The following is a 27,715-nucleotide window of genomic DNA, read 5'->3' as shown; positions in this document are numbered from 1 at the left end:
ACATTGAAGAATTCCACTGACTACCTCCATGTTCATGTATTATACAATTGCACACTGTATAAGAAGTAAAGAATCCAATTGTCTACCTACACTTTTATGTACTAGACACTATATAACACAGAGAAGAATTTCATTGGTTACCTCCATCTTTGGTTATAACAAGCGATATAATATAACATTCTCTTTTTTAAATTTTCAGTTTTTATCTTTTCAGTTAATTTATCTCGTATGCGTAATTTAAGATGCAGGTTTGATAACTGTCGGTGTCATGTATTTGTCTGCGTATCTATGTTTTTGCCCACTTATGTCATCTTACCGTTAACAAATCTCAACTTTATGCATACTTGATTATACAACTATTGGCTTAATATAACAAATAATTATTATCTAATATTAAAGGAGACATAACATCATATCTGCCTTATTCGTGAAGTCATTTTAATCGCAGAGAATTGCACTGAAGTGATTTTTTTTTTAACTTTTGAAAGCTATTTCACCCCCTGGTGGTTCAACGGTGAGTCTGAGGGCTTATAACAATAAAAATAGGGTTTGAATACTTCTGGTCGACACGACACAGACAGTATATTGTGTAGCTATGTGCTTATTACAAACAAACATATATTTTTCTCTATTAAATTGTCAAAAGAATGGAGAGTACACAGGTCACTTTCTATCAGCTTAACTATCAAAAGTTTTAAAGTAAAGAATGAAAATTGATAATTGGATTATTGTACGTTTCACCAGTTTAACGATTTGGGTTATTACTTTACTGGTTCGAATTTTAAAAAAAATATTTCACCTAAAATTGCACAAAGTAACCGCAAAATATTTATTTACAGATTTATTTACCCCTCTGATACAGCGGTAAGTTTACAGAATTTCAACCTTAAAATCAGGAGTTTGATTCACTTCGGTGAACACGACAGATAGCCCAATGTGGCTTTACTATAAGAAAACACGATAGCAAACATAAACTAAGAGTGTATGTACAGTGGTATGTCTACGGATTTACAACGCTAAAATCAGGGGGCTCTATACTAACAGAAAAAAAAAGGGTAAATGCTGTATAAAATTATCTAAAACTAACAAATTGATTCCTGACATGGTCAGGGGTTTAAGGTACGCGACTCGTAATCTGAGGGTCGCGGGTTCCAATCCACGTCACACCAAATATGCTTCACCTTTCAACCATGGAGGTGTTTTAATGTGGCGGTCAATCCCACTATTCGTTGGTAAAAGAGTAGCCCAAGAGTTGGTGTTGGCTGGTGATGACTAGCTGATTTTCTCCAGTCTTACACTGCTGTATGAGGTGTGGCTAGTGAAGATAGCCATCGTGTAGCTATGCGCAAAATTCAAAAACAAACTATACACATTCCTTATTCTGGTTATATTAAAAAAAAGATATGAAACTGGCATTAGCTACAGTAAACCCCGTAGTGTGTCAATTTTAAGTGTTAAACGCTATAACCCAAGATTATATTTTTCGCAACGACAGCAAATAGTCCATTTTGTAGCTTTTAGCTACAAACACAAATCACCATACAGCTTGTCATTTTATAGCTGCAGCAGAATTTCTTTGTTTTTTAATTGTAGAATCGTCTAGGTCGTAGCTCCATCATATTTTAACCGATTTGATATCTAATTACAGTTTTGGACGAACGAGGTCAAACCCTTTCCATGGGTTATTCGACCACGCCCAAGGTCTCATAGATTAATTATTTCTAATCGTATCTAAAAGAATTTTAATTTGAGGATAAACTGGTAGATTTGTTTGTTTGTTTTTTGAATTTCGCTCAAAGCTACACGAGGGCTATTTGCGCTAGCCGTTCCTAATTTAGTAGTGTAAGGCAGCTAGTCAACACCATCCACCGCAAACTCTTAGGCTACTATTTTGCCAAAGAAGAGTGGGATTGACCATCACATAATAACGCCCCCACAGCTGAAAGGGCGACCAAGTTTGGTGTGACGGGATGCGAACCTGCTACCTTCAGATAAGCTGGTTGTTATCTTGATCAATAATAAAATTGAATCGAGTGTACGTGCATTCCACGCTCAGTACTGCTGGTACACAAAAGTATAGCTAATAAAACAAACAAACAAACAAACAAAGGTCTCATGTAGATTTATTTTTTTCTAATCATCCCTCAGAGAATTTTAAATGCCGCGGCCATTAAGGATTCCTTCTTGCTTACCCTGTTATCTTAAGAAAACATCGAAAGTATTACAAATGTCATCCCTGAATTTTCATTATACGAAATGAAAAAAAGTAACTTGACCCAAGTCTTGAAAAATACTATTCATTTTAATATTCTGTAAATTACAAACTAACCAGAATAGTTAAAATAACCATTGACTGGAACATTAACCATTCCCAAGAAAATAGGATTAATTAATAATATTTTAACGTTATATTCTGATGAATAAAATCTTTGTATGTGCTCGTGTTTTCTTATAGCAAAGCGACATCGGGTTATCTACCGAGTCAAAGCGACATCGGGTTATCTACCGAGTCCACCGAAAAATCTTTGTAACTAGCTACTTCCACTTCAACCTTTGTATACCCATCTTTACGAGAAATTGTATTGACTTTTAGAAAACGTATATACATATCTCATGTTAATATACAATTTTCTGGCCCGCCATGGCTAAATAATTAAGGAACTCGACTCGTAACGTGAGGATCGTGGGTTCGAATTCAGTCGCACGACACACGGTGGCCCTTTCAGCCATAGAGGCGTTATAAAGTGATGGCCAATCTCACTATTTGTTCGTAAAAGAGTATTCCAAGAGTTGATGGTGGGTGGTGATGACTAGCTGCCTTCCCTCTATTCTTACACTGCTAAATTAGGGACGGCTAGCGCAGATAGCCCTTGTGTAGCTTTGCGCGAAATTCAAAAACCAAACCAATACAATCTTCTTCAGTATTTTGAAGGTATTATAGCACTAATAATTAAGATGTTATTGTGTTAGTAAGGTCAATGATCAGCGTGGTTATATTTTGTAAACTTGATGCGGGATTTACAAATTTACTTTTCTCTGCAAGCCTCTTAAGTGGAAAAAATTCCAGCAAGTGTTTTAAGTTTCAACACTAAATGTATATTTAAAACGTTAATTTAGCTTAGATATGTCTGATACTCGTGTACTAACATGAGAACTCTGTATACAAGAACGGAGGGTGTGGCTTGTTTCTAAAACTATCTGAAACTATGAGAGTTCTTACAAATTGTTAATGGATTGATGTCGTTAGAAGTTAGATTGAATATCTTATATGTATTTGTGTTAATGTGTTTCTTTAAAACACTTCAAATATTTGACGACGTGGAACCCACTTTTTAGAAAATAGTTTGGAGACGGCGTGAATGGATAGTGAAAGAAACCTTGACAAATATGTCCGATGTTTCAACAATATGAAATATTGTAGTTGATGATAACATAAGGTCGTCTAAACATTATATACTTATAATGATGTTTCTTTCACTAAACATTGTATACTTATAATGATGTTTCTTTCACTAAACATTATATACTTATAATGATGTTTCTTTCACTAAACATTGTATACTTATAATGATGTTTCTTTCACTAAACATTGTATACTTATAATGATGTTTCTTTCACTAAACGTTGTATACTTATAATGATGTTTCTTTCACTAAACATTGTATACTTATAATGATGTTTCTTTCACTTAAAGGTTGTATACTTATAATGATGTTTCTTTCACTAAACGTTGTATACTTATAATGATGTTTCTTTCACTAAACATTGTATACTTATAATGATGTTTCTTTCACTAAACGTTGTATACTTATAATGATGTTTCTTTCACTAAACATTGTATACTTATAATGATGTTTCTTTCACTAAACGTTGTATACTTATAATGATGTTTCTTTCACTAAACGTTGTATACTTATAATGATGTTTCTTTCACTAAACATTGTATACTTATAATGATGTTTCTTTCACTAAACGTTGTATACTTATAATGATGTTTCTTTCACTAAACGTTGTATACTTATAATGATGTTTCTTTCACTAAACGTTGTATACTTATAATGATGTTTCTTTCACTAAACGTTGTATACTTATAATGATGTTTCTTTCACTAAACATTGTATACTTATAATGATGTTTCTTTCACTAAACGTTGTATACTTATAATGATGTTTCTTTCACTAAACGTTGTATACTTATAATGATGTTTCTTTCACTAAACGTTGTATACTTATAATGATGTTTCTTTCACTAAACGTTGTATACTTATAATGATGTTTCTTTCACTAAACATTGTATACTTATAATGATGTTTCTTTCACTAAACGTTGTATACTTATAATGATGTTTCTTTCACTAAACGTTGTATACTTATAATGATGTTTCTTTCACTAAACGTTGTATACTTATAATGATGTTTCTTTCACTAAACGTTGTATACTTATAATGATGTTTCTTTCACTAAACGTTGTATACTTATAATGATGTTTCTTTCACTAAACATTGTATACTTATAATGATGTTTCTTTCACTAAACGTTGTATACTTATAATGATGTTTCTTTCACTAAACGTTGTATACTTATAATGATGTTTCTTTCACTAAACGTTGTATACTTATAATGATGTTTCTTTCACTAAACGTTGTATACTTATAATGATGTTTCTTTCACTAAACGTTGTATACTTATAATGATGTTTCTTTCACTAAACGTTGTATACTTATAATGATGTTTCTTTCACTAAACATTGTATACTTATAATGATGTTTCTTTCACTAAACGTTGTATACTTATAATGATGTTTCTTTCACTAAACATTGTATACTTATAATGATGTTTTTTCACTAAACGTTGTATACTTATAATGATGTTTCTTTCACTAAACGTTGTATACTTATAATGATGTTTCTTTCACTAAACGTTGTATACTTATAATGACGTTTCCTTCACTAAACGTTGTATTCTTATAATGATGTTTCTTTCACTAAACGTTGTATACTTATAATGATGTTTCCTTCACTAAACGTTGTATACTTATAATGATGTTTCTTTCACTAAAGGGTTGTATACTTATAATGACGTTTCCTTCACTAAACGTTGTATACTTATAATGATGTTTCTTTCACTTAAGGGTTGTATACTTATAATGATGTTTCTTTCACTAAACGTTGTATACTTATAATGATGTTTCTTTCACTTAAGGGTTGTATACTTATAATGATGTTTCTTTCACTAAACATTATATACTTATAATGATGTTTCTTTCACTAAACGTTGTATACTTATAATGATGTTTCTTTCACTTTCCATTCCAGCCGTCTCCAAACTTTACTTCAAATATTTCATGTTTTGGAAGTAAGAGGATAATTTTAGATTCATAACCGTGATATATCAACTGAATAAGAGCTTACAAGATCATTATTAAACTTAAGATTTTGAGCGTTAATAGATTCGTTCCCACATAGTCTCTTCAGACTTCTTAATGAAGATGTGCTTCATATACACAAGGTACTTCAAAAGAAAACCGGAGTTGTTGCAGTGTTCCTGTACATTTTATGAATTGTTTTGTTTATACGGGACCTACAAATAACTGTAGGAAGACCGGAGTTGTTGTAGTGTTCCTGTACATTTTATGAATTGTTTTGTTTATACGGGACCTACAAATAACTGTAGGAAGACCGGAGTTGTTGCAGTGTTCCTGTACATTTTATGATGTTACTTTAATGTCTAATTTTTGTTACGGGTCTTGATTTACCTTGTTTTATAGTGATATATTTTATACATCCCAACCACACACAAATTATACCACTCTCCAGTGAATAACTCGGTATCCGCTTTTGAGAACTTAAAACAAATCTCTCTTCTGGATCTCTTAAAAAATATATCATTTCCATTTTTTTTCTTAGAAAAATAACCACAATGATGAAAAAAATGACGAAAGAATCATGGTCATAGAGACCTTAGTTTAACTAGCTTATAGACTCAGAAGTACGAAACCAGTAGTCATGTGCTTGGGGAAGCATTACTTTGCATGAGTTACTCCACTTCCAAAGTTCGATTTGTGGAAATGGTTTAGAAGAACTCACAACACACAAAATGAGCTGGGAATTACAGATAAAGGATTAGGCATGAGGTTAGTGTAGCGAATACAAATGAACAGTGTTATCTGGGGAAAAGAGAATATAATGTTTATAAATATACGTTACTTTGTTCTTGGCTTCCATTTCCTAATGTTTAACAACAAAGTATTAGAAACATTTCTGCTTATTTCACAGCAAAACATCGTTCGTGACATGAACTAGGCAATGCAAGCAATCTGCAAAACAACTTGTAATACATGAGCTGTCAGAGTTAAAATGTCTTTCATGCAAAGGATTATTACCTTAGAAGAGGTGGAATTACACTGTATATCTATCTCTTTTTAAAAATATTCCAGCTTAAAATTTAGAGCATATATCATGATGAGTTTTATTCTCCGAATTTAAAGAAAACTTAGAAACATATATGCAAAAACGGCTCGACATCACTGATTAAAACTTAGAAACGTTCCTCAAAGACCTCAGATCCATACAAAAAAAAGAAGATGGTGAAACGAAATTATTATAAGTTTCTATCAAACGTTGGAAGATCATTTTACCGTTTCTCTCATTATATAATGATCTATAATTACGTTTATTTTATATATCACTGATATATACTTATAATGCAAGAACAGTTATTTATTTAAATACTTATGTACACAGTAGAGTGAACTATATTTTTACAAGTCCGACTTGCATGCGTTTATGTATATGTGTATAGGTCACACATATTTTTTTAAATACATACATACATACATATATCTATATAATAACAGAGAACTGTATGGAGGGTAATCAACTGACTTCTGTTTGATCGACTGTAAGTATAAATGATACAGCTTAAAAATGTATCTAGCCATTTAAATGAAATGAATAATATACTTATATTTATTATATGACTTAGTCATACGTTTGGTTAGTTAATATGAAAAGAAATTCAGTTCATCCGAATTCGTTACGTATGATGTCTTGATTTCACTCGTTAAGCACCAGATGTCGCTATGTTTCATCAGTAAACATATTACGGATATTCTTTTCAGTTACTCATAAAGTAAAATTTTGTCTCTCATGAAAGATTCTTCATGTGTTAAACTAGAAAGTGGCGTACATTTTTTTGCTTATGTTTTGATTTAAAATCACCGTTACACTTTTAAATGTTTCATGGTTTCTTTTCCGAAATGTTTTCAAGTTCTTCTGGTGTAGGTGTCTCCCTCTCGGTTTTTAATACATATAAAGTTTTAATTTTTTTATTTTGAAGTTGCTTTTTGATAGGTATTTCAGCTTGCACCTAAAAAAATAAAAACATTTGCTATTGCTATTTGCTATTCCGCCCTTTTTTCAAAGTTATACGAAAAGTAACACAAGTAGTGTTGCCTCTAGAGATTTCTACAAAATACAGCTTACCTTATTTGACGTTAATAACGATGTTTTCCCTATGTTTAGGTAAAGCATACGCGACGGTCATGTACAACCCCATTTTCTCGTATCTTGCGTCCCTGGCTTGTTTAGTACTGACATTATAATGCCCTAACTCAGTCGCTGCCTTTGGTAACTTCTTTAATGTAAATTTTACATTAGTATTAGGATATTTCGAAGCAGGTGAAGTACCCGGATTCTCGTTATTGTACGCATTCTACCATTTCCAGGGTTTGTTAAATATGCCTACACACATCGTCAAGGGACTACTCTTTCGTCATTTACCTTACAGTTTCAGAATTACTTTTCTTTGTGCAGCTGATTGAGTTATTTTATTGCATGGTCTACGTTCTCATGGGACAGGTTCTCCTTTCCCTTAAAAAAAAATATATGTGTTTGTGTTGTGATAGCAAAGACATAGCAGGATATCTGCTGTGTCCACTAAAGGGAATCGAACCTACTGGTCTTAGATCTGTAAATTCAAAGACTTAGCTCTGTCCCACGGAAGTACAAATATATATATATTTATTTTAAAGTTATTTAATCTTTGATTTTCTCCAAAATATTTTCTTTCCCTATAAATTGCAGTATATATTTCTTTAAAAAAACTTTCTGAAATTGTTAATTGCAAAGTTATGTTTATTTGTTTAAAACTTTCTCACGGAGACGTCTGTTCATTTTTAAACGATACACTACAGAAAAGGTAATTAGTCAATAGCTCTCACCGCCAACTTTTGGGCTGTTCTTTCCTGTCTGAATAGTGAGAAATGAACGTCACTCTTACAGGGCACAGCGGCCCCAATGTGCGGAAGGCATTCTTGTGGATACACAGTTCAGACATGCTTTCATTTAAACAACCTTCGACCTTATAAACTGTTTATCAAACTTTGAAATGTAAACAAAGATAAAGTAAGCATAGAAAAAACATGTAAAAAGTTACGAGTATTATGGCAACAGAATCGTTACAAAACAAGTTGAAGCAAATATTAAATAAATTACAATACATTAAGACAAATATGTAAGCATTAAGATTTCCTTGTCTTCAGTTCCCTCTAATCGAGTAGTGTTTTAAAATAGCCGTTTGCTGTTAAAACCGTTTGGAAAAAATGTAGCATATATATTATTAATTACTTAATTAGTATTCTTTTATCTCAGACGTATAAATAATTTGTAAAACACAAAGTTCGATAGTGAATAATGTACAAAGTGTTTTATTGACTAATTTTTAAAATTATCTCTTTTTTTTAACTGTTTGTCTTGCATATGTATGTTAAGAATTTAAAATGTACACTAGATAGGAGAAATCAAAACAGATATTTAGAGGTGAATAGAACAACGTATGTTCAGATAATATAAATTCGGGTAGTTTTATAATTTATGAATTAAAATGTCCAAAAATGGTAGTTAATACTGATGAACTAAATTCCAAACCAATGCAAGTAGTAAATTTCTTATATACACGTGTCGCCATCTGTTGTAAGATGAAATAGACTACAATATTCTTTATTTTGCAGATGGCGCTAGTTAATTAATATCAGCAAATCTCATATTTTCTATTATCTCATTTTATTCCTTCATGAGATTTCGCATTAAGTTTGAGAACTTATGACGCAATATTTCAATATTCGATTCGCTTTATTGGCACATCGCAGAAAGCGCACTGTGTAGCTTTGCTCTTAAACACAAACAAACAAAACCACTTTCAGCATTATTGCTCAAAAGTTATGGTTTTCCTGTAAATATAGTTTTATATACCTTAAATAATTCTCTTATAATTTATAACAAATGCTAAAAACTACAATATTTAGGTGAAGTAAAAATTTTAATTGTTAAATAATGATTAATTGATCCATTGTAGGAATTAACATAGTTGCTAAAGTAGAAAGTTTTGAATTTAAAAAATCCTTATATATATCTGTACACTCTTTTATTAAAACACCGAGCCATTTGAGGCAGCACGTACTCACTTCATTGGCAACTGGTATTTGTTATCTAGGTCTTCTAAAATCTACGATGGCACAGACGTTTATAGATTATGCATAGAGCACCATGTTAATATATCTAGATATTTATAAACGAACTAACACCCATCTCAGTAACTCGAGTGAAAATTTACCCGAGGTCCAAGCACTTAGCAACACTCTTACATATTACATACCTTTTCCATCTGGGCAGTACATTACATTTAATTTCAATTTTTTTTAAACCGAGGTCCGGACTTTGATGGCCTCATAGCTAACTACGGCCATGTTAATACAACAACTATTTTTATTTAAGTGACTTATTCAAATAGATAAAAATCATGCCAATACATACATACACACGTATTAAAGTAAAAAAAGTGAAATAACTTCTTGTACAAAATACAACGATATTTAATTAATAAAAAAAATTTATTCTTGCTAAAGTTTTCAAATCTCTATAAGATATTATTTGATAGGGTTCTTGGACATTATAATAATGTACTAAAAGAAAGTTTTCTAGGTCTTTCGTATGTTCCAACTATTTCGTAAATGAAACTTGTTAAAGTATCATGGGAATGTTAACAATATATTAAAACAACAAAACACTAGAATTAAAAAAAAAATCATCTGTTCCAGTGTTTCAACAACTAATTATTCAAAGTGGGTTTTATGTGCTCTCCCAGAAGAAGCCGCAAAGGCGAAACGTTGGATAAAATAAAAGTTACCTTATCATTATCTGTAAAAGTTATTCCTCTCTAACTTTATTATCAAGATGTATTAAAATAATACATTATTGTTGAAAATACTACTAACCTTCTCAAATCACTGTCTAATTACCCCGCGTACAAAAGAAACTTTCATAAGTTATAAATAAACTAACAAAACAGCTATTTTTTATATTTTTAATATTTAAGTGACTTATTAAATTAGATAAAAATCGTACTAAAAATGCACACAAACTTAAATACTAAGTGAAGAAAACGAAGTGGTTTCGTGTACGAAACATAATGGTTCTCAGGTTTAAAACACTTTTAGTCCTTAAATAACAATACACTAATTCATGGTAGGAAGTTGCATAGTTACTAATGAAAAATATCCTGAACATAGAGATCTATAATATATTTATGTATTCATTACACTGTTAAATTACCGAGCCTATAGAGACATTATATTGAAAGTATATATCTTCACACTAGAGGGCACTAGCGCTTGGAATTGTACATTTCATATTAGGCCCGTTTCACGATTTTAAACAGCATTCATTTTTATAGTTTCATAGAATGCAAACAAAAATCATTCATGAATACTCCATGAATAACGTAGATTTTAAAAGTCAAATTATTTAATTATTTATCGAAAGGCAAAAGTGAGTAGGCGTTTGTATTCCTTGTCTCAGAATATTCACACGAAACTGTAATATAGGGCGTGTTTGTTTTTGAATTTCGCGGAAAGCTACTTAAGGGTAATCTGCGCTAGCTGGTAAACTGATTTACCAGTTTAAGACCAGAGGTAAGGCAACTAGTCATCACCACCCACCGCCAACTCTTTTTTTACTACTACTATTTTACCAACAAATAGTGGGATTGACTGCAAATTATAATGCCCCAAAGGATGTAAGTGCAAGCATGTTTGATGTGACGGGGATTCGAACCCGCGACCCTCGTATAACGAGTCGAACGCTGTAACACACCTGGCCATGACAGGCCATAAAAGGTGTGGGTATGGATGTGTGTGTGTTTTTCTTATAGCAAAGCAACATCAGGCTATCTGCTCAGCCCACCGAGGGGAATCGAACCCCTGGTTTTAGCGTTGTAAATCTGTAGACTTACCGCTGTACTTGCGTGGGGCTATATAAATGAACTATCTACAGAAAGGGGTCAATAGTTTTAAAATTGATATTCTAGAGAATAAGAAGCTCGTCAGTAGAACTTACTGCCAATAGTCGGACTATTCTTGTCTGACCGAATAATGAGATTTGACTGTCACTCTTATACAGAGGTTAACTATGTTATATTAAAACAAGTTAGGAGCTTTACCATATATTTCACTTTACGTCGTTACTTACGGTCATGCTCTGTCTGAAGACGGTGCATCTTGACGATAGTCCTCCAACGTAGTCTTCATCCCAAAAAGGTTTGTCACGAGAATGTCATGTCCAAAGCGCAAACCATCATCATTGCCGCTTTCCATAATCTGTTCAGTATAAGAAGGTGACGATTTCTCAGCGTCTATTTGAACACCCTGATTGTACAGAAATTTATAGATGCTACATCTGGCGACTTGACTAGTATGTTTTCACATGGAATAGCCTGAATACCTGTTTTATTCTCAAATTGCTTAAGGTATTCGGTCGTTGAACTAATATGTCCATGAAGTAACTTATGTTACGTATCGTTTTTTTCAGGTGGAATATTTCTTGATTATTTTGCTTTCTGTTTGTTGCATTGGGCACGAGGATGACTTTAGTCATTAATCTTAATGTTCTATTAAAATACTCTTCATTTAGCTTACCATACATTGCTGGAATACAATTTTCTGCATGTTTCTCTATAGATAGTTCTTGTGCTTTAAGTTAGTTAATACTCCATTGCTTTCCATTGCCAATAAATTTGAGGGTTAGTTACTCCAGTCTTAAAAACCTGAATATCAACATATCTCGGTAACCTTAATGCCTACATTTTACGTTGGAATGGCTTTTTACATACTTTCCTTAAAAAGTGATCACTTTTCGGTATCACCATATTACTTACGTGCGATATAGTACATCAAACCAGAGTGCAGTTCTCTTAAAATTCCATCCACCGCGACTTTACATCGTTGTGGTTGTCACGAACCTGCAGATTTGCTTACGAATAGCCTTTTTAATATAGTCAACGTTATAGTTTACCCACGACCTCAAAACGTTTTGGTAGCAATAGGACATGAACCATAAATACGTAAATTTACAGTTTCAATACATTAATTACTAGGTTTCAATCGCACGCAAAATGCTTAAATAAAAAGCCGTATTTTTATACAATCAATGGTTCTCTATAAGAGCTGTTTCTGGCCTTTCATGAACTTCAATCACTGGAACTCATCTGATGCTAACTACATAAACACCTTAGTTTATCTTATTAGGATGTTATTGGCGAAGGAACACATAGAAGGAATCACAATGTTATCCTTGGAATCTACAGAAATTATATCTATAGCGAACATGAAAGACAACTACGAAATGTTTAAATCCACACTGTCCGTATTATGCTCTCCATAAGACTTTACTCTACAGCGTCATTAGAACTACTGCTTTTCCCTATGTTCATTCATTTTTTGTTTGTTTTTATTACTAAAAACAAAGCAAAGCTACACGAGGGTTATCCACGCTAACTGTTCCTAATTTATCAGTATAAGACTAGAGGGAACGCAAGCTATTCTTTACCACCCACCATCAACTCTTGGGCTACTCTTTTACCAACAAGTAGTGTACTGACTGTGACATTGTAACCCCTATGGCTAATAGGGAAAATATGTTTAGTATGAAAAGGATTCGAACCCGCGACCTTCCGATTATGATTGGAGCATTTTAACTATGTGACAGTACCTTGCCAGAAACTCTAGGAGTGCCAAAGGACCGGTCTCTCATTTCCCATGTTTACCCATATCGGTCTTTAAAAACGAGGACTTTGAATATTAGTTGTCACTGTATTATGAATTTCCGAAAATATGATGTCAGAGTACATATAAATATTAGACGTCATTTTTACTGAGTTTTACAGTATTTTTGGTGACATTTTCGTTGATTACTCTCACGCTATGAATACATATATTACATTTATTTTCATAGATGATGTGTATTTTGTCCCATTATATATATTGTGCAAATATCATTGTAGCACGTGCACGTGGTTGGTGTTAAAGTTGAGTCCGTTTGTGTGTCAGTGATACTTTTCAGCAAATAATATAATGCCCATAACACGCACCTATATCCACATATAAGTCTTTATGTTGAGTTGCTGAGAGGTAGGATGTTATCATAGATACCAAAAATATCATTCACTATCTCTTTCTCAATACTTTATTGTTGATTGAATTTTAGAACCCTAATCGGCCCTTATGGGAGACCCGGCTTGGCCAAATGGTTAAGGCACTCGACTCGTAATCTGAGGATTGCGGGTTCAAATTCCTGTCACGCCAAACATGCTAACCATTTCAATCGTGTGAGCGTTATAAAGTGACGGTCAATCCCACTATTCGTTTGTAAAAGAGTAGCCCAAAAGTTGGCGGTGGGTGGTGATGACTAGCTGCCTTCCTTCTAGTCTTGCACTGCTAAATTAGTGACTGCTAGCGCAGAGAGCCCTCGTGTAGCTTTGTGCGAAATTCAAACCAAACTGGCCCTTATGGGAGCCCTTCTTTTACTCATAAGGGAAAAATGTTTCATAAGCAAGTACCTTACAAAATATTAACTTGAATATGTATAATATTTCTATAACTGTAAATAAAATCACGACTTATGTCTCCAGAATGTAATTTTATTAGCTCAATATTTCGCTATTACAGCTTCGTCACGAGTCCTAGATATTTTACAAGTTCACTAATCCAGTTAAATCCAAAGTTATTCTTTTTATATTTTATTTTATTTCGCTAAATACTATTGATACTTCTACAGAGTACTTAATCGTTTGACTCTTTGGTTAAAATTTAAGTACAATTTGTACGTATGCTGGTTATTGTCATCAAGGTTTGAAATGCTGTTCACAATACGGATACCTAAATATTGATTAGGCTAAATATAATCACCATAAATGTTTAGGGTTGTGACTAAATTATATTGTGAATCGTTTTGCTGTATAATCCAGTTTCGTTTCAACCCAAGTGACTCATCTTTCAAGTTTTATTTTAGTAAATAGTTAAGAATCCAATAAAACGTACTCTACGGTTGATTTAGAATGTTAGAATGAAATATCAGCCTTCAGCTATAGAATTAAAGTATGTTTATAAGCAATAAAGAAATCTAACATTTACGTTATAATGAGTTTTATTATTGTAAAGTCGCATCTCGCTCTCTGCTGAGTTCACCGAGGGGACTCGAACCGCTGATTTTAGCGGGGAACATTGTAATGAGAGAGAGAAAATTAATGATTTGTTTCCAAAAAGTATATTTTTGTTTTAACTTACTTTAGTTTGGACCAAAATATTCACTTTGCTTATGCTCAAAGTTAACTATAATGATAGCCACGGTCTATATGACTACTTGTTATTAGAAATGACAAACAAGTAGTGTGTGAGCAAATCTATGATAAAGTAATTGTTTGTATTAGAACTTCAAATAAAATATTTGATACGTTTTTGTTTTTTCGAATATTCCTTATGTTTGTAACAACTATCTTTCTGGATAAAATAGTTTCGACAGAATTATACTTGTAACAAGTTTATATTTTACTCTAGTTTGTTTAACAAGTGTATACCTTGTGAAACATAGTAAATGTCTGAGAAGTATTTAACAAATCAAATAATAGTATGCGCTATATTTTCCTGACTAGAATGAGGAGTAGTAACCCTCAACGGTTATAATATCTCAGGAGAGACCTCAACACATGTAACACGTGTGTATGTGATGTTGTCAGATGAGCCCTCCACCGCTGTGATTTTTTTTGAGAAATGCCTCTACATGTGTGTAAGTGATTTTCTCAAGTGAGTCTTGTCCCACAAACTATGACAAGTGAAACGTTGCCGAAAGATGATAAAAAATAAACTGATACGTCTAAATTAGAGTTTTTTCATCCAGACGTCAATTTATGTGATGTTCTCAGGTGAGCCCTCCACTGTTGCAGTTTCTCACAAGAGACCTCTACATGTGTATGTGATGTTCTCAGGTGAGCCCTCCACTGTTGCAGTTTCTCACAAGAGACCTCTACATGTGTATGTGATGTTCTCATGTGACACCTCCACTGCTGCAGTTTCTCACAAAAGACCTCTACATGTGTATGTGATGTTCTCATGTGACACCTCTACTGCTGCAGTTTCTCACAAGAGACCTCTACAGGTGTATGTGATGTTCTCAGGTGAGCCCTCCACTGCTGCAGTTTCTCACAAGAGACCTCTACATGTGTATGTGATGTTCTCAGGTGAGCCCTCCACTGCTGCAGTTTCTCACAAGAGACCTCTACATGTGTATGTGATGTTCTCATGTGACACCTCCACTGCTGCAGTTTCTCACAAGAGACCTCTACATGTGTATGTGATGTTCTCATGTGACACCTCTACTGCTGCAGTTTCTCACAAGAGACCTCTACAGGTGTATGTGATGTTCTCAGGTGAGCCCTTTACTGCTCTATTGTCTCAGGAGAAACTGCCACATGTGTGTAATATTCTCAGGAGAGACATACACAGGTGTATTGCTTTACAACAGGTAGTAACCGCTCTTACTAGAAGTTAGGAAACAAGTGTATCACATATTTAAAAGAAACTTTGACCTGACTGAACTACGAAAAAATAATTTGTTTGTCTGTAATTAAGCACAAAGCTACACAAGTAGGCTGTGCGTGATCTGCTCACCATAGATATCGAAACTCGGTTTCTAGCGTTGTAAGTCCGCAGACATTACCGCTGGAAAGAGAGTGACGAATAATTTGGTAAAAAATCAAAATCACTTTTTAAACTATAGACAAACAAAAGCACAATTATCTCAAGTCAATAAAAAGATGAACTCGTAACAGGAAAGATGGCTGCAATTCACTCTAAGTGGAGAGAGATCTTGATGAAAGAAAGCCAAATAAAATCTGATTAAGGTGAGAAATGTTATTCAGAGGATTAAGTCATTTGTCACACACACATGATCTCGCTGTTCCACTAGCAAATCTAGTTATTTCACCTTTCTAAACTAAAAGGAAAAAAAAACACCCTATAATTATTCAATACCACACAGAACTATTTATTTGTGATTTTAAAAGGTGAAAAAGAACCGCAGTGAAATATTACAGTTTTAACAACAACATCACAAAGAGCACGTGTAGTTGTTAAATACAAAAAATCATGTTTCTGTATAAATAGTTGTGTAATAGTAACGGCTAAATATCCCTTCCTTAAATACAGCTTTTAGGGTTCTTGTTGAACGTATTTGTTCTGAGCTAACATAACTGATATCTAACGTAATGTTGTTTCCTCTTGGCGACATTTTTGCATACGTTTAAGTGTGTAACTATATCTATATATTTGGCCCAGCATGGCCAAGCGTGTTAAGGCGTGCGACTCGTAATCTGAGGGTCGCGGGTTCGCATCCCCGTCGCGCCAAACATGCTCGCCCTTTCAGCCGTGGGGGCATTATAATGTAGCGATCAATCCCACTATTCGTTGGTAAAAGAGTAGTTCAAGAGTTGGCGGTGGGTGGTGATGACTAGCTGCCTTCCCTCTAGTCTTACACTGCTGAATTAGGGACGACTAGCACAGATAGCCCTCGAGTAGCTTTGTGCAAAATTCCACAAACAAACAATCTATATATTCATTTAGAAATTTTATAGATATAAATCTGTGTAAAACAATTTATACACCTGCGTTTATGACAAGATGATACTTTATAACTTCTCCATTTACTGATCCCTGTCTTTTCACTCCAAGGAAATAACAACAATACATAAATGTAAGAGCCCATGTAGCTGTTTTGCTTGCATTCTTCAGCCCAGTTGCCCCCTTAAACTAACCCTGGTAATGTTTTCTATTTTCACCCTGGAGTAGTATATATATATCGTGCGAGAACGTTTCTGCTATGTATTCAGCAACTTGCTCGTGAGTACCCCAAACTAAACTGTAGAAGGATTGTATTGTTATTGGAACTTTATAACGTAAGATGTTCAGAAGTTAGTTCTTGGGGTTTGAAAATATTTATCTTTACTTGTGGTCTGAAAAATTAAAGTAGGATAGAGGCAGACAGCGGTTCTGTTTTTACAGTTGGCAAGAGGCTGTCGGCACGTGAATTCATTTCACTTTGTTTTCTTTTTTTATCTTGAGGAGGGACCATTGCCGAAAACTTCCGAGAAACGTCATCTTGGTAACACTATCAACTCAGCAAACTATATGATAATTGTATTCTGTACATAAACAGTGCAGTTCTGTGTTCTCAGAGATTTGAAAAGATTTAGTGCAAGATCGATGAAGACATGGATGCCAAACAATCACAGAAAATAGAAGATTTTTATTCGCTTTGCGATCTGATTGCTTACTGACAAGAGACATCAGAGGTGGTACGTCAGCAACTCACTGATCGCGCACCTGATTGGATAACATTCTTTCGACTCAGCAAAGGCCAACTGATGATAACGAGGCTACACAAGAACGTGATGTGGACGAACGTGTTAGCGGCTGCAGTAAAAGGCTGTTGAACTACACTGTCTACATCAAAAGGTATGGGGCGCGTTCGAAAATTCCGTGCGGTGTGTGGAATCGACGAGCTTTCCAACGGGAACATACTGTGGAAAGCTTTGTTGGCCGAGTTCATCGGAACCGGGCTCTGGTACTTATAGGCTGTGGGTCCTGCATCTCTGGCTGGGACGAAGATTACAAACCATCTATAGTTCAAATAGCTCTAGCTTTCGGAGTGACTGTAGGTACCGTAGTTCAGGCCATATGTCATATTAGCGGAGGACATATTAATCCAGCTGTTACTTTGGCCTTTCTAGCCACCGGTAAATGCTCTATTATTCGCGCCTTTTTCTATGTGTGTGCTCAGTGTGTGGGCGCAATTATAGGGGCAGCAGTCTTGAAAGCACTAACACCTCTAGAACAGCAGAAGTTACTAGGGGCCACCACTGTCCACTCACATTTAAACCCAATACAAGGATGCATTGTGGAGATCTGTATCACATTTGTCCTGGTTTTGACAGTGTTTTCTGTGTGTGATGACAACAGACTAGATGTTAGAGGATCACCACCCCTAGCCATCGGTCTTTCTGTCGCCACTTGTCATATGTTTGCTGTAAGTGTAATTTTTTAACATTATGATTTTATACATCCTAACACTTGAGTTACTGCACCCATTTACAACTCGATCAGTTACCAATTTAAATTTATACAACGCCAAGACCACTCAGACATAATAGCTGAATTAATTAAAAACTATGAGAAGACGTTTCGTTCTAAAATTACTAGCTTTTAGTGTACATTCACATAACTGATAATTGAAATCACTGTTTTTGAAAGATATTTAATCGGATTAGGGAATGTATTTTGCATATTTTTTCTTATATAACTTATTCAATAGTTTGATTTAAATTGTTTTGATTTTTATAAGGATTGTATTTCAAATTTAATTAATTGTTATCACTTTGGCGTTCTTGTCTGAATTATTAGTAATTGAAGGTTTTGAATCTAGTCGTATATAGTTCCTAATGTCGGTTTGAAAGAGGTTATTCTGTTTTCATACAAGAAGAAATATAATTATATATTGTAAGCACAACAAACACGTAAAAATACTGTTTTATTCATTATTTACTTTTACCTTATATATTTAGGTAGTTGATTAGAGTTGCTGTTAAGAATATTTATTTCGTATTTTAATTAGATCGACTACTTTACATTTACGAATAGTTTTAGCTAGAAAATATTTCAACAGACCCCCTGTAGAACAGGGTTGTCCAACTTTGTGTTAGGAACTGGCCACATGGTATTTTGAGTGTCATCTTCTAGTCCATACATTACTTATCGACCAAACAAATCGGGGTCCGGCATGGCCAGGTGGTTAAATCACTCGACCTGTAACCTGAGGATCCCGGGTTCGAATCCCTATTACACCAAACATGTTCGGCCTTTCAGCCGTGGAGGCGTTATAATGGGACGATCAATCCCTCTAATCGTTGGTAAAAGAGTATCCCAAGAGTTGGCGGTAAGTAGTGATGACTAGCTGTCTTTCCTCTAGCATTATACTGCAAAATTAGGGACGGCTAGCGCAGATAGCCCTCATGTAGCTTTGAGCAAAATTCAAACCAAACAAAAGAAACACGTATCAAAGTTTTATTCAAGTTGATTGCTGTTAATCTAACAATTGATAAAAAAGTAAGCAACTAAAAATAAGGTCAATATTCAGTTCATGCTTAGCTCACGGTTAAATATAATAAGTTTTATCATCAGGTCTAAAACCCTGAACATCGCCTAGAATAACAACAGGTTTCACCATTCAATCCTGACTTTCGTAAATAAACTAGCACTGTAGCAGCTACTGCTCAACCTATAACCTTAGAGATAGCACTGTAGCAGCTACTGCTCAACCTAAAACCTTAGAACTAGCACTGTAGCAGCTACTGCTCAACCTAAAATCTTAAAACTAGTACTGTAGCAGCTACTGCACAACCTAAAACCTTAGAACTAGCACTGTAGCAGCTACTGCTCAACCTAAAACCTTAGAACTAGCACTGTAGCAGCTACTGCTCAACCTAACACCTTAGAACTAGCACTGTAGCAGCTACTGCTCAACCTGAAACCCTAGAACAACACTGTAGTAACTATTGCTCAACCTACAACCTATAAATAGAAATGTAATAGCTACTGCTCAACCTAAATCCCTGAACTTCGTCATTGACCAAGAAAAATAACATACTACATCATTTAGCCGAGAATTTCACATGTAAGATAGCACTGTGGGAGCTATTGTTCAACCTAAAACCCCGAACGTTGTTAAAACCAAGAATAGCAACATCCTACACCATTCTATCGTGAATTATGTGAATAAACTGACACTGTGGAAGCAACTGCTCGACTACTATTCTCTCCCCCGTACGACTTGAGTAATTTAATACAGTGAACATTACTGTTCAGCCTTAATCTTCATCACTATCAATGTAACGCAGTTCGAAAGGAAACTTTGAGTTTTATTACTGAATTAGCAATATCTCGTACTTCACGTGTAAGTTAGGTCAGGGAACACCAACATTCAACATAAAAACCCATGCTTGAAGGTTGACTAAGAGCATTATCAAGCAAGATTCCTGTGCTGCACGACCTAAATTACACACTTAATGATTAAGCAATCAAACATACTACTGTTGCACATTAAACCTTATGGGTATTGAGAAAAGTACACCATGATACAACCTAAAATGCTACACTTCATGACTAATATATAGTACAGTTTAACCTATAACCTAATACACCGTGATTAACCCAGTACAACAGGGAATGTATTTAATTAAACGCACTATATCTCATGGCTAAATTACCACAACGGATACTATTGTTCAATAGCGAACTTCATTCTTTGTGACTAAACTAGCAGACATAGTATACACTACTGTTGACTTGTCTCTTTAGAATATATTAACACATAAGATTTGTAATAATTAACCAAAAGCTTTCTACTTTATGAAAAAATTGTTTGTTTTGTTTTGAATTTTGCGCAAAGCTACTCGAGGGCTATCTGCGCTAGCCGTTCCTAATTTGGCAGTGTAAGACTAGAGGGAAGGTAGCTAGTCATAACCACCCACCGCCAACTCTTGGGCTATTCTTTTACCAACGAATAGTGGGATTGACCGAACTTTATAACGTCCCCACGAGTGAAAGAGTGAGAATGTTTGGAATGACGGGGATTCAAACTTGTAACCCTCAGAATACGAGTCGAGCGCCCCAGGCACACGGCCATCCCTTGTAACTTACAAGTAACAGACAGGCACACGGCCATCCCTTGTAACTTACAAGTAACAGACTTAGTTTTGTAGCTTAATACTCGCACAAATACTTCAGTTCTGCAGTTGAATTAAATATATCACGGAATTATTTTTGTTCGTTCTTGAATTGAATAATGTTACTTCTCGTAAACGTAAGTTGTTTATTAACTTATCAAAACATATTTCACATGTTCGTGCAATGTAAACGTCTATAAGAAAGAACTTCAATGAATTTTTTTCTATCAACATAATAGAAATAGTGCCTTTTATTAGCTACATAAGTTTTAAATTGTTTTGCAAAATGTATATGTATTACAAAATTATATGAAGTGCATATTATATAATATGACTTCGTAAAACAGTATTGTAGCCTAATGGTTAGCGTGTAGAACTGTAGAGACAAGATCTATAGTTCGCATTCCGTTGGCTCAAAAAAAAAACATCTCGTTCTACGATTTGAGGCCTTGGTTGCGTTTGTTTTGAATTTCGCGCAAAGCTACACGAGGGCTCTCTGTGCTAGCCGTTCCTAATTTAGCAGTGTAAAACTAGAGGTTTTGTTTTATGAATTTCGCGCAAAGCTACACAAGAGTTATCTGTACTAGCCAGCCCTAATTTAGCGATGTAAGACTAGAAGGAAGACAGCTTGCCATTAACACCCACCGCCAACTCTTGGACTACTCTTTTACCAACGAATAGTGTGATTGACCATCACTTTATAACGCCCCCACCGCTGAAAGGGCAAGAATGTTTGGCGTGATGGGGATTCGAAAACGCGACCCTCGGATTATGAGTCGAGTGCTTTAACCACCTGGCCATGCCGAGCCATTTGAGGCCTTAAGTGCATTGTAATAGTGAAAGTGACGTCCATCTATTCGTCTAAGCAGTACGTATGATGTTTGGTAACGCTTCTCTATTTTTACGGCTGAAACATTCAAACAAGGCATTACTGTACTTAACTGGCCTGGCTACAACTTCATCTGTTGAGGGATTATTTTACTAGAAAAGGTGGATATCAGTTGACGTGTCCAGCCTTGCAAATTTAAGACCAAAAGAGCAAGACTGCATAATTTAAAATAACATATAACATTACTCTTATTTTCGAGTCAAATTTTAGAGAATGGTATATCCTAAAAAGAATAACTTAACAATGCTTTAAAATGTTGAAATTTACCCAGATGGATCAGTGATAAGTTTACGAACTTACATTACATAAACTTGGGGTTCATTTCCACGCCAAGGGCAAATCATGGATTGCCTTTTACACAGCTTTTCACCAAAAAGCAAACAAATAAAAAATAAAAACTACCTTTGCATTTCGATTTGTAAGAACCAACACCGATTTGTGTAAACTGTTCGTTGTTTTCACTACAATCGTAGATGAGAGTCGTCAATAAAATTTGTCTTCTCTGGACCCATCACAGTCTGCTGTACAGGTTTATAAAACATTGGTTCATACATTATCAAAGAACCTTTAAAAATAAACACAAATACATTTTCTTTATTTATCATTAGTTTTATGTAAGTAAAACTTTATACGTTCAAAATTGATTATTGGTAAGTGAAAAACTGAATAACAAATAAACATTTGATTAAAACTGAGTAATAAGTGGAGAGTAACAAGGAAAACTACAGTGTAATAAAATTAAAATTGAGTAATAAGTAATAGGCAGTAAATCTAGAAAAGAGGGAATCCGCACTAGCCGCGGGGCACCCGAAATAATTTTAGGTAGGATTAGATTAATTAATCCATAGGACCTTTACCCCCTTCCCTTTTTGTTACCTATATTTTTGTGCCCCAGCAGTACCAAATGTGGGTCGCCCGTATATCCGGTTCGATTTTATTATTCGTCACTAACTTTATCTGCCTACACTCAAACTGAAATTATTTAAGGTAGGACTATAATAAATTAATTTATAAGACATTGGGGGTGATCAAACACATCAGGTTTGTCCTTCTGAGTCCATAACATTAATTAGGTCTGAAATCGGTCGAGAGATGACGAAGTTATGAGCTATTAGATTGTACTTGATTAAAATAAAGCAAACAACTCAGAGCCATTCTATAAAGTATGTGCCACGGCTAAAAACTGGGCAGTGAGTGGAGAGAAAAACTACAGTGTAGTGGATATAAAACTAAAGAAGATTGAGTAACAAGTAATAGACAGTATTTTTTTTAAAAAATGAAGAGTTTATGAGAAATTAGTGTACAAACTGCTCTGACATGAAAGAAAGTTCAGTCTTAGTAGCTAACAGTGCAAATAATGTTTGAAAATAAACTAAGTTAAATTCCCTTTATTATAACTACTTCATTTATTTATATTATCCTGCAAGACTATATGATTCCTAATCTGGTTAGAATATCGACGGCTAAGCAGCAAGCTAAAACTTTGGATTCGATCCAAAAGTAGTAGAGACAGCGAAAAGTCGCATTGCTTAAATTTGCAATCAGCAACAAACAGTTTGTATAGGTTCGGGTTATTATTCTATAAAAATAAGAGTTCTTTATTTAAAATAATGATTACTTTTGAAATATTAACATAAAGATATAAACCAGAACGAAAATTCACAACGTTTTGAAAACTTTGTATTACTATGTTATAAATGTTATAACTTAACTGATTAATTGTTACTACAGGAATTATTCTACAGTGAATGTATATCTGACTGTTAGTGAATAATGAAATTATCCGTAGGCTTTAAATGTAACTCCATTTAATCAGAAAAATATATTGAAACAGAAAAAAAAGGTTAGTTAGATTTATAAATAGTTAAGTATTACATGGCCAGGTGGGTTAAGGCGTTCGACTCGTAATGTGAGGGTCGCGGGTTCGAATCCCGGTCGCAACAATCATGCTCATCCTTTCAACCGGGGGGCGTTACAATTTGACGGTCAGTCCCACTATTCGTTGGTAAAAGAGTAGCCCACGATTTGGCGGTGGGTGGTGATGACTAGCTGCCTTTCCTCTTGTATTACACTGCTAAATTAGAGACGGGTAGCAAAGATAGCCCTTGTGTAGCTTTGCGCGAAATTCAAACCAAACCCGTAATTAAGTACCTCAGGAATTTTACAGTAAACAAAATGAAGGAAGTTATAGCAACTGTCACTTGCAGTTCTGTAGTTCTAGTAAACGACAATGTAGGAATTACGCCGGAAATGTAATCAGAAACGTGCCTACCCATCCTCAATACAATATTATAAATGTAATCTAGCTCCGAATCTGAGAGTTTGTAGGCTAAAAATCGATGAGGAGGACCCACATATCTCATTGTATAACTTTATACTTAATAACAAACCGACACTAAATAATCGTTTGTTAAGCCTGTGTCTATGAACAACTGATAAGAGAGGTAAGCACTAAATGAAACATGGTGTTTGGATACCAATATGAAATTACTTTATGTGCTACAATTTTCGATTTGAAATTTAGGCATAATTTTTAACAAGATGATAATTACAACATCGTTTTTCTTTCTGACTGACAATCTCTTATTTAGATTTCTTCTTAAAAGATCTAATAAAAAACTGTTATATAAATTTCGGAAATTAATGCAGAATATGGTTATGTTGAACGCTTGATGATAGTTTGTGTTTATTGAATATTGTTTCAATGTATATAAAATAAGGCCACAGATTTGTTGTTAAGGAAAAAAAATGCCGCCATTGGCTATCATGCCCATCACTGGTATCGAAACCCACATTTGAGATTTCTGAACTCTCCGTCTTACCGCTGAGCGACCGAGGACTAATGTGCTAACAATTTGGTATATATGTATATATTCTAGGAATTAGGTGTGTGTGGATACAGATATATAATACATTATTTGATGACTAGCTTTCGAAATTTAGAATAATGATAAATAAATGCCAAGTTCCTTATATACAATGTTGCTTCACGTCCTGGTTTTCAATTTCTATATGTGGAAACATAATTATTCGTGTTGTTTTTTGTACTAGAGTACGAATTTTACATTGATATAAAACACTTCTACTTGTCGCTAAAAGATAAACCAAATGTTGATCCTTCCCTAGTACCCAGCAGCAAGTAGTGACTTCTAACACTAAGTTTCGGGCTTCGATACTTATTATGGGCACAGCACAGATAACCTATTGTGTAACTTTAACTTTACGCTTAACAACAAACAACGTCATTTCCTTATCCCCATTTCCGTTGATATGCTTAAGTACGAGCAAAATAAAATCAGCAATCAGAGGCTGAAGCACGATCATCAGGCTTAATGTATTCGTGTTATGGTTTACAGGTGAAGTAAGCGCACATATTTATTTGTGTGTTAAATACTTGGAAAGCGGTATTTAATTTTAAACGGATCTGTTTTTCTTGAAGAAAATTTTAATACAATTAAACAGAATGGAAAGATCTTCTAGTTATTCGATATGTTTTATGTAAAACTCATTGCGTGCGTCATATCTGTGATGATTCTGACAGTTTGAATAATATAATGATAAAAGATTAAATGGTTTTCTTGTAACTTGAAGAACAATGGCATTAATTGTTCTCCAATTAACTAAGCCGAACAGCCAGAACTGGGTATTTAAATGTTTAAAAATGTGTACAATACAATGTAAAGGCCGGATAATTAAGTTTTACATGGTTTTCTTTAGGTCAGAATTTCAAAGATGCTGGGAAACATTTTCACAGGAGCTGCAAAAAAAGAAAAATTATTTCATACAAGTAAAGGCTTAAGACGTGATAAATCTGATATAAGTATTGATCAAAAATAAATAGTTTAGTGATAAGTTATATATCATGATCAAATCACATAAATATAACTTACGATAGACTTATATACCATCTAAAATCTTGAAGTCATAAATATCAATACAACAATGAAAAAACAATCTGTGTTTTATCAGACTTGCCTGCAGACATACAACTAAAGAACTACGAATAGCATAAGTGTAAAGACACATATCTGTAAGTACGTTGTAATTGTGCTTCATATTATTGACTGAAACGCATTTCTTCCTCTGTTAATCCACTTCCCTATATAGCTGACGTCACATATAAGAACAGTATCGCGTGAGCTACTGCAGTAAATTTCCCATCTGTTGTATTTGGAGATAAAGTCTGTAACTCAACAAGAAAGAAACAGACAGTAATAGTATTGGTTAAAACATAAACACTCATGATATATTTTTAAGAACATTGTCCTTTTGGCTGAGAACCCACGTATTTATACCACAGATAGTCTCCTCCATTTAAAACTATTTTGTCAGTGTTCCTTCCATGAAGGGTAAGGAGGACTCTCCTAGAAAAGTTTGTACGATGAACCTAATATCTCAAATTGCATTATCGGTACGCAACATTAAATGTTCAGGCCTACGTATGTGAAGCTTTTAAAACTACTTCAAATTTCACGCAAATGAACAACTGTAAATTGTTACGGATTCTCTGTTATATGGTTTTTAATGTTGCTGTTTGTTTTGGTTAAATATGTATTTAGAAATGTATGTAACTGATATTGTTAAATGTGTATTGCGAAAGTTCTGCCTGTTCTCTAAAATTGTAGAAGATTCTTGAGCGTAAGAATCAACAATGTACGACATGCGCATGTAAAATACCAGTATTGTTGCCTTTGTTGAAATTTCTAGAAAATATTTTCTCAAGCTTATGAAAGATAATTAACGCAACACTGATTGGTTTGCTACAGTTAATATATTATAAATCTTGAAATCTATAATTTTGATAAACGCTTATTAATCTGAAAACTAAACATGTCTAACCAGGAACGTTTATGGATTTCGAACATTACAAACCGTTTAACTTCAGTGAACTAACTTGGGACGTTAGTATTTCTACGAGGACATAAGATATATTCGTCGGAGAAAAGTCAGCTTGTAAATGTTGTGAGGCGAGTCATTAAGCGAAGTGTAACAATATCAACTTGGAATTAATTCGCTCTTCCTCAACTATTAGTTCCAGACCAGATAGAAGACTTAGTTTTGTTTGTAAGCTTGCAACAGGTTTGTAAATGAATTTATTTGTGTAATAAGCAGTATTATAAATTATATCATTGTGGGTATATTAAAATATATTTATATTAAGAAAGAAAGTTGTGTTTATCAATCTTGTTGGCAAATATCATAAAGTTGAAACAAATCTATCTTAAATTAACTTCTAAATTAAAATTTCTGAATATTTGAAATCGTAATACGTAACATAATAGATTGTAAGCTTGTCCGAGATAAATTAGAATACGTAACAAAGTGAGTACATTTCTTATAAGATAAGTTGATGGAATAAGTAAGTTCATGATTAGGAATGATGCATAAATTATAAATATCTCTCTTTATAATTTATGAATGTCTGTTTTCTTATAATATTTATTATTATTCTAACAGACGTTAAATAGTTTTGGAACACATTCTTCACATTGACATGCTTCTGCCATACTTCTCAAGTGGAGTTAACAGCCACGATTATATTTTAATGATGGCAGGTCAGGGTAGAATGTTCAAGTGAAGCAAACCTGAATCAAAATAAACTGATGTTTCGTACCCAAATGTACAAACACATCTATATCTAAACCTTAAAGGATGTTTATAAGTATCCTTAAAGATTATAAACAGAGAAATAAATCGTCAAGCCGAGATGAATTGTAACATTC

General features: G+C 34.0%; 1 pseudogene across 1 annotated transcript in view; it reads left to right on the top strand.

The window, feature by feature from the left end:
- The first annotated feature begins 17,359 nt into the window (after positions 1–17,359).
- Positions 17,360–27,715, top strand: part of LOC143249488 (aquaporin AQPAe.a-like) — a 29,559-nt pseudogene continuing 19,203 nt past the window's right edge. Inside the window, exon 1 of the transcript XR_013027804.1 lies at positions 17,360–18,408. The product of XR_013027804.1 is annotated as an aquaporin AQPAe.a-like (transcript). The remainder of the gene's footprint in view (positions 18,409–27,715) is intronic.

The sequence above is a fragment of the Tachypleus tridentatus genome, chromosome 1 (assembly GCF_004210375.1).
Source record: "Tachypleus tridentatus isolate NWPU-2018 chromosome 1, ASM421037v1, whole genome shotgun sequence".
NCBI classification, from domain to species: Eukaryota; Metazoa; Arthropoda; class Merostomata; order Xiphosura; family Limulidae; genus Tachypleus; species Tachypleus tridentatus.
The sequence above is the reverse complement of the archived record's forward strand: the minus strand, read 5'-3'. Positions and strand labels throughout refer to the sequence as shown.